The sequence below is a fragment of the Danio rerio genome, chromosome 23 (genome assembly GCF_049306965.1).
Source record: "Danio rerio strain Tuebingen ecotype United States chromosome 23, GRCz12tu, whole genome shotgun sequence".
Taxonomy (NCBI): Eukaryota; Metazoa; Chordata; class Actinopteri; order Cypriniformes; family Danionidae; genus Danio; species Danio rerio.
In genome coordinates this window covers 8045268-8057924 of record NC_133198.1, presented here as the reverse complement: position 1 = coordinate 8057924, position 12657 = coordinate 8045268, and the positions used below count along the sequence as shown (strand labels likewise).

The window sequence follows — 12657 nt, the reverse complement described above, 5'->3', positions numbered from 1 at the left end:
TATATATTTTTCTCTTTCTAAAACCTGACAAAGACCTGCTGGCTGATATTTGTAAGCCTGATTTATGCACAAATAAATGCACAATAAAATAAACTTTAGCTGTAAGAGATACATGTACTTAGATTTTCTGTACATGCAGAAGAATAGCATATAACACGTCTTTCACAGCAAAGATTTAACTGTTAAACGTGAAGCAAATATTTTTATAGATACAGTAATTATATCTAAAGATGCCTTTTTCTTTTAGACAAAAATCACTTAAATCAGTTAAAGATAAAGTATGTATTCAACGAAAAACTGAAAATTTCTTGCAATTATTGCTTCAAATAATGTTTAGCCCTTTAACATTTTAGCGATGCTGTTCATCGTCTAATTATTATTATTATTATTATTATTATTATTATTATTATTATTATTATTATTATTATTATAATTATTATTATTATTATTGGAGGATTTTGGTATTGTATATTTAGAATACATTTAGTTTGTTGTGTTCCTTGTTGCTTTGTGAAATGCAGACTGGTCTGTTTGTAATACTCGACTCTGATTGGCTAATCCGCTGCTGCCCTGAAAGTAGGCTCTCCAGTCACAACTCACTTCAAAATTAATCTCCTCCCTCTCTCTCCTTCTCTCGTTTGCTCTCGCTAATTTGATAAAGGTTGAAATACGTGTTATTTTAATTTATTCAAACAAGTTTAATATATGTTAAAAGTTCACACACAGTTGTAAAGCTCCCTTCAAAGCTGCCAACTCCCAGACACATGCACGAGCACAATCTGCTAAATAAATACCAAATCGCAATGATGAGGTTAGAAAGGATTCGAAGGCAACACTTCAGGTGATACTTCAACATTCACAGGTGAGAACACAAAACACATTGAATAATAATGAAGTGTGGGCTTGTTTATTACTTGATAGTTGTTTTTAGAGGCTAGCTGTTGTTAGCATTTAGCTAGCACTTTTTTAATGGTGATTAATAAAAATTAATCTAAACAAATTCTCGAGTGTTATGTTAATGTTAGCTGTCAAAATAAAAGTAAAAAATCGTTTCTTTTTCAGTAGAGGAATAAATGACATGTGTAATAAATTGTAATTTCCCCTTTTTATTTGTCCCATATTGGTAATTTTATCAACCAGACCGTTTTATTTACAAATAGAAGAGTAATTTGTATCACTTGAGATGAGTTTTTTACAATGAGGTTTTAATTTAATTTGTAAAATAACATCTGTCGTAAACACGTACTGCAGCAGGTATAGTTTGTTTTTTAGCATAAACTGCACCCCAAATGTTTTTAAAAACATTGCACCCCAACTGTTTTATACAATACAAACAATAGTCTAATAATATGCAGCCACAATAGTCATGTTTTTTTTTTTATTATGAATGTTTCTAATTTAACACATACAGTATTTTTTTTTATCATAACTTGAAAAAAAGCCCACTATAAAACTCCACAGAAAAGTCTTAAAGGGAACTTACAGAGAATAATTCCTTTGGGTTCTGATGCCATGGCTGCATCAATTATACATTCATTCATTTTCCTTCAACTCTGTCCCTTTATTCATCAGGGGTCGCCACATGGGAATGAACCACCAACTTATCCAGCATGTTTTACACAGCGGATGCCCTTTCAGCTGCAACCCAGTACTAGGAAACATCCATACACACTTATTCACACACATACACTACGACCAATTTAGTTTATTCAATTAACCTATACTGCATGTATTTGGACTCTGGGGGAAACAAATGCCCGACAGTATAGCACAAATGCCAACTGATCCGGCCGGGACTCCAACCAGCAACCTTCTTGCTGTGAGGCAAAAGTGCTAACCACTGAGCCACCTTGTCGCCCCTGCGACAATTAATTATATTAATTAATTCAGACCAATGTATGGATGCAGAACATGCACAAGAATTAGAGGCAGACTTCCTAATGGGAAGAGTGTATATTAGGCCAAAACTGTTGTATATAATATAATAGGCCAAAAAGTTGTTTGAACTCACGTCAAATATAGAGATAATATGGAAATATAGACCACTGAGTTACATTTTCTATTTAAAATTATGCAAAAATAATAATAATCCAGTGGTTGGGTTTGACTATATTTGAACAACTGAGCATTTAAGTGCTGCATGATGGAGGCTTGCCTTATTTTAATTATCTTTCACCAAACTCTGTTGTTTTTTTAAATGTATTAGAAAGATCTATAATACATCTATACAATAATATATGTACAGTAACTGTATAGTATCTTGGTTACTCTTTAGGCAAATGAAAAGCACTAAAATGTGAGTCTTTTACTTACAGGGCATCAGCATCTGCAGGAGGACCCGAGAAAAGGTCAGCGTCTCACAGGTAATGCTGTTAAAGTAATCAAACCAACCCCATGGTGTGGATGTTAGTTGCTTGCCATTTAAAAGATACCTTTGATTCAAAGTGACTCGCAGTTCACTAATTTAACATCAGTTCCCCTGGAGCACATCGGTGAAGCAGGTTCTGAGTCACTCACACAGTACCTTAAGCTGAACCCAACCTTAAATCATTGTGAGATTATATAAGGTTTTGAAAGTTTGATCTCCAAACTGTATTTTGCATGTTTTGTCAGGTAAAACATGACAGAGGTGTCAGTGAATGCATTTAAATATTTATATATACATTATGCATACATTATTATACTTTACAAATTACAGTATATATATATATATATATATATATATATATATATATATATATRTGTGTGTGTGTGTGTGTGTGTGTGTGTGTGTGTGTGTGTGTGTGTGTGTGTGTGTGTGTGTGTGTGTATATACATACACACACTCACACAACAGTTCGGTCTGGTTCTTGAATCTGATTGGCTGATAACTGTGCGATATTCAGCCTTTTCACCCTTGGGTATTACTCCCCCCACATACAGTAACAAACAGATGAAAACTCTACACTTTGACAAATATTGCTGCTGTTGAACAACATAATGTACTTTTGAGGCTTTTTAGTCAAGAATGTATTTGTTTAGATTGTATCTATATGTAGTTTATTTATAAGCGTTAAAGGCCATTAGCCTGAGCAGAGCAAGGACAGTTAACGTTGTCCATCCACAAGATGGCGACAGAGGCTGCATAATAAGCCCTTGGAAAAGAAAGCTGATCAACTCATCATCTGCGTCTCAAATGGCACACTATACACTATGCACTCATGCACTATGTACTTATGCGCTTACACACTCAACAGCATAATAGTGTCGCCCCAAATGGAAAACTAATCTTTTTTACTAAGTGGAAATTCAAACAGTTTCCCTGATGATTTTTGATGGCTGCCAAATCAGTGAAATAAATGACCAAACTAACAAATAATACCTGCCATGAATATAACCACATTCACCATCGGGAGTCGCTATAATCACTCTCGTTGGAGAATTTTGCTTTCACCGTTCAAAATAAATAAAGTTATCCAACATGTGCACCTGATAGCTCCACACCTTCCGCTACGTGAGCAAACCTGCGGTCGTTGAGTGCATGTGGTGTCCTTCATTCCACACTTCATTTTACCTGCTGAATTAGTGCATCATCCGGGTAATTAAAGTGCACTTAATATTTTTAGAGTTTTCAGTGTGAACGCACTACTTACACTATTTATTCTACACAATGATGTAGAATAGTGCATAAGTATGCGATTTGGGATGCAGCTATTATTAAAATGGTAATTGACTTTCTAAGTCGATCTCTCTGTAGCTGATTTATTTTGTGTTGGCCACTCTTTATATAACCCTGAGTTACTTTTTGGTTTCATCTGTTTGTTTCTAATGAGTCTCCTGTTTTTGTTACTGCAGACTAGTTCAGTAAAAAGTAAGAAGAAATGCCCGCATGTGTTTAGCATTTTTTTCTTATCGCTAACACAACAGCAATCTGATAGTGTTTGCTTTGCTTTGGCTAATTCAAGGATAATTATTGTGTTCTTCTCATTGCAACAGAGAAATACTGGAAAATCTCTGTAGACTGATGGCATTTCTACCGTTTAGCCTAATAATCTTAAAATGTGAGCAAAATCACCTGTTTTGTCATCACTTTAGACATTATGCTAGAGAATCATTCAAATACTAGCTCTGAGGCGACATTGGTGAAGTAGCAATGATTTCTGATAATCTGACATAAGCTGCTGATGTAAAGAAATGGCGGAAGAAAGTAGTTCCTCATACAAAAGAGTTTTAAGACTCTCTGTGTTTGAATTTATTTATTTTTTTTTGCAAATGATTATGCCGTCAATCTGTTTAAGACTCTCTGTGTTTGATTTGTTTATTTTTTTGATGCATATGATTATGCCGTCAAGCTGTTGTATGAACCCAATATCACACTCGTAGCAGTGCCGATATGGCTGTATATTGTCACTTGTGGGACACTAAGGCATGCCTCCCACTAGTGCCAATATACAGCCATATAAATTAAGTAATTTTAAGCAGGAAAGGCTGTTAGATGCAAAACATTTAAATGCATTATCATGGCAATTCAAAACTTTTAGGTTTAGCTAATTTGTATTAATCTTCCTATGGAGATCAGACTGTGCATTTGGTTGGTTTGAAAGTGGTTTTAGGAAGGTGGTACTTAGTATGTCTTTTCAGCGTAAGTATATCTGGCACAAATGCTGTTCTGTGCATGCAAAAGGCCACTGGGGACTGCTGTAAGACTAATTTAATAAAAATATATAATAATACATCATTAATCTCTATGTTTAGCGTAATTAATAGAAGACACTCCATAAAATATTGTTCAGTGTAACAATATATCTAAAAATTTTTGTTAGGCATATTGAAAACAAGAATCATTGATGGCACAATAAAACAGAAATACTAGTCTATTGTTACTTTAAATCAGTGGTCACCAAACTTGTTCCTGGAGGGCCGGTGTCCTGCAGATTTTAGCTCCAACCCTAATCAAACACACCTGAACAAGCTAATTAAGGTCTTACTTGGAATACTTGAAACATCCAGACAGGTGTGTTGAGGCAAGTTGGAGCTAAATCCTGCAGGGACACCGGCCGTCCAGGACCAGGATTGGTGACCCCTGCTTTAAATCTTCGTACTGTGCTACTATTCTTCATATAGTATTATGTTTTTACTTAAAGGGCATCTAGGTTACCCTTCTTTCAGATTTAATCTGAGTCTTTTGTGTCTCCAGAATGTGTCTGTAAAGTTTCAGTTTAAAACACCCATCAGATTTTTTTATTATACCTTTTATAAGTTTCTATTCTATACTTTTTAGCATGGGATAGCGGTTTTGTTGTATTGCACCTTTAAGGCTAGTCCTCCCCACCCACCGTTTCCACGTGCCTTTCTGCGTGCCTTAATGTCCTCCCTCTGCTGCGTCAGACAACAGACAGACATAAAGGAAGCAGATCTCACATAGTGTTTGTGAGAAATACTACAGTAATAATTTTACCAATGAGTATTTAATGCATTTGTTGTGTTAAGTTGCAACGAGTCACACACAATGTCATTACAAAGTTTTGGCGCGCACACAGATACACTTATTCACAGCACAGACACACACATTCACACAGACAGCGCTCGTTTAGCTTTGCACTCTTTTTGCACGCATATGTGACAGGATACAGGTAAATCTCCACTGCTGTATGGATATCTGTTATGTTAATGTACAAAATAAACCTGATGGAAGCGGGATTGAAGCGTCTTCTTGTATAATTGTAAAAGCTGAGTAAAAGTAAAGCTGAAGAAAATTGCTGTAATTTATTACATGCACTGTTATAAAACATTTTAATCTTGTAAAACGCACTCTTCTTGATCACATTTGATGATGATTGACGATCCTAGCAAGCTGAACAGACCTTTTATTCCTGGTTACTTTGCGCTCGTTCTCTCTTGTTGATATGATTATACACGTGACTACCGGAACATGTTAATATGAAGCTGTCAATCAATTCCATGAATGGGGGGGACCACAATCCTACGTCAAGTTGCGGTTAGTCTGAAAAAAACGCTCCAATTGGTCCACTATTTTTATGTTGTTAAATTGAAAAAAAAAAAACACTGGGTGTGTTATTATCACCCAAATATGACAGCCTATACACTACACCTACAAATGTCTGTCCAAACAGCTGGAAAAAAGAAGATTTTTCACCATAGGTGCCCTTTAATGGCAGGAAGAAGGTTTTGACCATTTAAAATATGAGCAGATTTAGATGAATTATTATTTCATATATTTCCATAAGTACACATCATAAAAGATAAGTTTATATCCACATGTTATACTAAGTGACAATGGTCTGACTTCACGATAACTTGTTTATAATTAATTGTAAAGCATTTATTAATGATAGTAATTAATTATATTCTTAAAATCCATTCAAGCTTGTTCACATTAGTAATGCATTTAATAGTTAGTTAATATTGACTAACAATGAACAACTTTATTTTCATTAAACAACAAAGATGAAAAAAATGTGATAAATATATTGCTCATTTCCGTTGTTCATGTTAGTAAATACATTATGTAACATTAACTTATACAGCACGTCATTATTGTGGCAATGAAACATTATTTCAATTATATTTATATATTTTGAAACATTAAAGTAGATTTTTTATTGCTTATTCTCTGAAAAGCAAAAGCACATTAACAAAAGCAATTTAAATACATCATGTTGCCATGACTGTGAGGCTTCCAGTGTTATTCTTATCCAGTGGCTTGAATTCAGTTGTGTGTAATCTGTCTTTTAGAGTTCTTTTGTTTTTTTTTCCCAGTCTTTGATGGTGTGTTATCGCTTCCAACCACTTCAACAGGCGTGACAAGGGCAGCACAAGATTAACCTTTAAAAAGACTAGATTTGACAGACATGCAGGAAATAAAAGTACCTTTATTCTCTTGCACAACCTTATCATTCTGTTCATCAGTTTGAGTATACGTTTTTATATTCATCCAAAAGATTATCGGACAGCATGAAGGACAAGCTATACAGGACATTTTCTATCCATTTTTCCTTCATGAAGCGAGGACTATAGGATTTGGATAAACAATGTTTCTTTGTGCTTTTTCAATATGTTTTTGAATTGTAAGGTCTCACATTGCTGCTTCTTATACATCACCCAAAATATGAAGATGAAATGACATCAGCCCTGTTGCCAAGAGTTCATCTTAAAGGCTTTTTATACTTGAGTCTTCCGCAAAAGAACAAATCTCAGCCTTTAAATAATTTGCATATTGAAAACTAGTTTGAGAAAATGCTAAAAGGGACTACATCACAAGACTTGTGCTATTAGTATGTTTAACAGATTACAATGCAAGCCTTTGCCTCTGCACTTTGAAACAGCACATGTAGAGCACTTTTTAATTGAGTCATGTTTTAGCCTTCTAATAATTGATGCTAATTTATCTCATTAAGCTTCCTTAAAGGAGTGGTCCAGAATGTAATTTTAAGGCTTGGTTGTGTTTATAAGATGTAAACCAATGTGTGCTCATGTTGCACATAAAGAAAATCATGTTATTTTTTTCATATATCTTACTTTTATTATATAGAGCTCCTCTGCTAACATGAAAATGACTCATATTTCCTAGTTCCTCCGAAAGGCACGCCGTCTAATGACTCTGATTGGTCATCTAACATAATGTGCTGTGATTTGTGAATCGGCTCCACGTCACGCACCTACAAGCACGCACTTTTGTGCTGTGTAAACAGTCCATCAACCTCATGCCCGCTCTCTACAATAAAATCTGACTAGTGTCTGTAAAGAGTGAAAACGAGCTCCTTTAAAGGGTCACGAAACACCAAAACACATTTTTTGAGCTGTTGACAGTCGTATATGTGTCCCACACTGCTAAAAACACTATTAGGACTCCTATATTTCACTAAAAAGTGTAAATTGGTTGTTTTTGCGTTATTTCAAGCAAATTCGTACTTCCGGTTTGAAACGAATTTTTGAAGCTGCGTCACGGCTATGAGATAATAGCGTGTATTCCAGCGTGCAGACTGGACGCCTGTGCCAGAGTGTGTCTTATTACGACTTACAGTGTGATGCATTAATGCATGAGTAAGGCTTGGTTCAAACCAATCAGCACGCTCTATTGTGCAACTTCATTAATATTCATTACTATCACCGTGTTTACAGGACAGAGACGCCACGTTGTGTTGGCAAAACAAGCGTGAAGTGTTGCTTTTATAGTTTGCTGCAGTTAAGTTTCGTTTTCATTTTCTCTCTGTGAGAGCTCATCTGGATCACGTGTGGATTAACAGTGTACGCGATGCTCGACAACAATAACTTACGTGTCTAAGGAGGATTATTGTTTACCTGAGAGCTGTTCTCATCTGCAAACGCTGAGATCCGGATTTGCTTGTAGTCTCCTCTTAATAAAGACGCGGCTCTAGTTGCTGGTGATTGTCCTGTCTCTACTGATTTGGTAAGTGAGCGACCAGCGCTCTTTGTTTATTCAGTTTGTTCGTATCGAACTAAGTTAACTATTGCACCGAGTGTAAACATGTTAGCACTACAACCAAACTTTAACCTCGTGTAGGGTTTTTACCACATTTTGTGAACGGAATAACACGCGGCATTCTGACGCTACCCGTGTGCATCTAAGTTTCCGGAAAATGCTGAGTTTTTTTTCTCTCATTCGCTGTGCGGTATCAAACATTGCATGAAAAATACACGCTTAGCAGATCCTCGAATCAAATATCTCATTTGTTGTTAGGGGCATGAATGAATTCCCTAATTGAAAGAGCCAAACTGCAGTTAAAGTCCACCATTTAATAATTTGGCAAATAATTCGACTACAGAGGTCCATGTAGGTTAAACACCATCACTTTCTCCTGTGTGTGAGTATTTTGACTGAAACTCGCACGTGCCCAAATAGACACTCCCACACCCTCCCACTTTAGTTCCTCCGACACTCCCCCCTAAACAGAGCACTTTTCTGACTTTTTCCAAAGTAGAGGTGTGAAAACACCCTGCTGAAACGAGGGGGTTTCATGGCCCTTTAAGAGAGATTGCCAACATGTGTGTCTGAACTGTCTGTAGACGCGTGTAAAATTGGTCCCGCTCACATGCGCTTTTCGTGTTTTTTGCAAAAAAAAAAAATCATATATGTTAGAAATTAGGTAGATTTAGTGATTTTGTACCGTTTGAATAAGCTCATGGCATGTTTGAGTCTTTTAACACTAGAACTACAGAGGCAGTCATTTTGACCATTTTTTAATTTTGCAATTAAATAGCTTTGTTGAAATAAAACACACATAACGTCTTGGTTACATACATAAGCCTCAGAGATATTTATGTCGTGTTGATCAATTATGTAATTCACTTAGAAGGACCAATCACTCTGATTTGTATAATAGGTCAATGGAATGCATATGAAATCGGTGAGCCCAGCTTTCACAGGTTTAGCCAATCCACAATTAGGAGTAAATAAGGCTGCCTTTAGCCACGATCACACTAGAGTTTCTGCTTGCGAAAAATCGGTCATAGAATGCTGTGAAACAGGAACACAAAAATTCATGTTTACATCTTACGCTAGACCTATCTTTTACCAACACATAGTTTATGGATATTTGGCATACTTTTAAATTATTCTTATTGTTTCTATGCTAGAGATATGTTGTTGTTGTTTTGTGTGTGTGCTAAGTGGTAACTTTTAAGCTACCTTATGAGAGAAAATGGAACTATCAAAGAGTTTAAAGAGGAAAGTTGACAGCCAAAATAGGACATATAAAGAAGAATCAAGAGACAACTATGCATTCATCCTACCTAGCAATCCATACACTCTTTTGAATGTCTTTTACAACTTTTCACATGAAAGATTTTCACTTAATTTAAAAATGAAGCATTGTTAAAAACAATCTCATACTTTTATTTTGAAGGCAAAATCATTAAGATAAAGTGATTGTGAGAAACTGTTGCTGTCATGACAGATCTATTTGAGAACCAGCCACTGTCAAAATAATCTGCTGCGGATGCACGAGCTGCCTGTTCTCACCACTGATCCACAGTACAGTTAAATCACTGTATTACTATGTATTTTAGGCTAATATATATATTTGTGTGTGTGTGTGTGTGTGTGTGTGTGTGTGTGTGTGTGTGTGTGTGTGTGTGTGTGTGTGTGTGTGTGTGTGTGTGTCATTTCTCTCTTTGGCACAGTGTTGCTTGTGTACTGTGCTCTGTGTATTGCCAGTTTCCCATGCCTACATTCAGTAACAGTTTTGTTTTATTTTAAAGGGAGCCAAAATGCTTTAACACATGCCAAGATACCCTGTTCATGTGAACATGGGACTGCTTTTTGTACGAGATATATCCAGCTGCAGAACCACACACGTTTCAGGCACACACAATCTAGCACACACGATTTAGACAAACCATATATGGTAATTAACTAACTCCTTAGCATTATCGCCACCTATTGAAGTTCACAAATATGGTTTCCCATTTCAGTCATTATTATTATATTGTAGCGATCATTTTAACATCTCTGCAGTTTCTAAACTCAAATTATGTAAATACAATAAACTGTTTAAAAACACGTATGACTTTATTCACGTGTCCACATGCACAAAGAAAACATTATAGACCGTCCAATTGTAGGATTAAGTGTAATAAACATATTCAGGATCTTAATATTATCATACTTGGTTAAAATCCTTTTGTTGTAAAATATAAAAGCAAACAATAATGTGTCACATTAAAATGAATTACTATGATTTAAACAATATATAATATAGTTATAAACTGTTTATCTTAACTAATTATCTGATTATAAACTATCTTTTACTAAACTGTAACAGCAGTTAGTTATATATTTATTTATATATAACTTTTATAGTTATATACATATTTACTTATTATTATTATTTTTAATTAATTATTAATAGTTAATTTGTTTCTATTGCTAAATTTTGGTTTAAAAACAATATATTGCTTACTATAAAGTACTACAGTATTTAATGTGGGAAATCATTAATTAAAAAGTTTTTAGAAAATTAAGCAAATACTCACTATTAAATCGCTTGAGTAAAATATTAATATAGTGTGATACATTTATTACATGTAAAAAGATTTTTATTACATATAAAATGTATCATTGCCTTTATTACTTTGCTATTATTTCCTTCATTATGAATGAATCCATTATATAAATTAAACTTGTCTAATTTAGGCTAGAGCTTTCAGCAAGGCCAGCAAACGAGTATCTGCTACAGTATATTGACTCTGTCAGATAAATAAAGACTGATCATGATGAATGAAAACCGTTCAGTCTATTATATTGAATGGCGATCAGAAATACTGCTCCCCGTTCGCCCGTCTCGATCGCAAAATTTGTAAAATAAAGTAAACACTATTAATTACTGTTTACAATATTTATTAACCATATATATCAAACTATATCGATGACGATGTCCAAGAAGACATTAATAACATTAACATCCGTCGTGGATTGTGTGTGCCAGATTGTGTGGGCCTGCAGTTGGATATTATTATTTTGCACAAATATTGCTAATTGTTAAGAAATTATTTGCCTATAAAATGAATATTTAAAACCAAAAGAACCGAGATGCCATTGCTTGTTTACTCAGCTGCTTGGCTTTTATAAAAAAGAGACCGTATTACTCCTGTATCGATTTCCGATTGATTACAGAATGAAATATAAAGTCTTTTATCAAGTTTGCTTCTGATTTAGTACATCAATCAAAGATCACTTTGCTTTAAGGATTCCAGATTCAAAGATTTAAAGTGTAGGTATGCACAGCAAGGAACGAGTTTCCTCTACAATTAAAATTCTTACTTTGCTGTACACACTGAATGCCAAGGAAGGTTTAAGATATATAAAAGTTTAAATAATTTACCAAAATAGGCAATTGGAATAGTGTGCAAAACAGTAAATATACATTTAAATGTACATAAATGTGTAAATGTTAAAGGTGCCATATACTGCATCGGTTTAAAAAGTTTTCTCTGATAGCAACATAGTAGGTTCATGGCTTCAGTAAGTAAAAAAAAAAATTTTTTAAATCTCCAGAAATGGTTTTACATGGCCATTTATTACTCAATTAAATACTCCTAGAATGAGAAGGTCCATAATTTACCTTATATGGATCGTGTCATGAATATTAATGAGCTCAGCAATCTCTCTCTCTCTCTCTCTCTCTCTCTCTCACACACACACACACACACACACACACACACACTGCATGATGTATGCTGAACATGGACAAATATAAACCCAATCAGAGTAACGTTCACCTATTTTGCACACAACATGTGTATAAAGGCTAAATTCAAACTAGGTTGTGCTTTAAAGCTATAATGTCAACAGATTACAGTTGAGCTGAGTGGTTTGACACAATTTAGCAGTCTATGTATATGTGTCTGTTGACACATGCGCTTAAACTTTCACTATAAACAAGATAAATTAACAAAAGACACAATAAAACATACTATGTGCCTCTTTGAAGTGGACCTAAATACATAATCTGTAAAGCCCTGGTCAGATCACACAATTTTTATTGTCGTTTACGAAAGTCACTATGTCAGATTATCATTCATTCATTCATTTTCTTGTCGGCTCAGTCCCTTTATTAATCTGGGGTTGCCACAGCGGAATGAACTACCAACTTATCCAGCATGTTCTTACGCAGCGGATGCCCTTCCAGCCGCAAC

At 34.9% G+C, this 12657-nt stretch overlaps 1 protein-coding gene across 13 annotated transcripts in view; it reads left to right on the top strand.

Annotated features, from left to right (window-relative positions):
- Nucleotides 1–603: 603 nt before the first annotated feature.
- The window catches only part of myt1b (myelin transcription factor 1b), a 211737-nt gene continuing 199683 nt past the window's right edge, over nt 604–12657 (top strand). For all 13 annotated transcript variants that reach the window (XM_068216863.2, XM_073939823.1, XM_073939820.1 and 10 more), the window contains exons 1-2: nt 604–862; nt 2316–2363. The gene's annotated coding sequence lies outside the window, so the exon portion shown is untranslated. The remainder of the gene's footprint in view (nt 863–2315; nt 2364–12657) is intronic.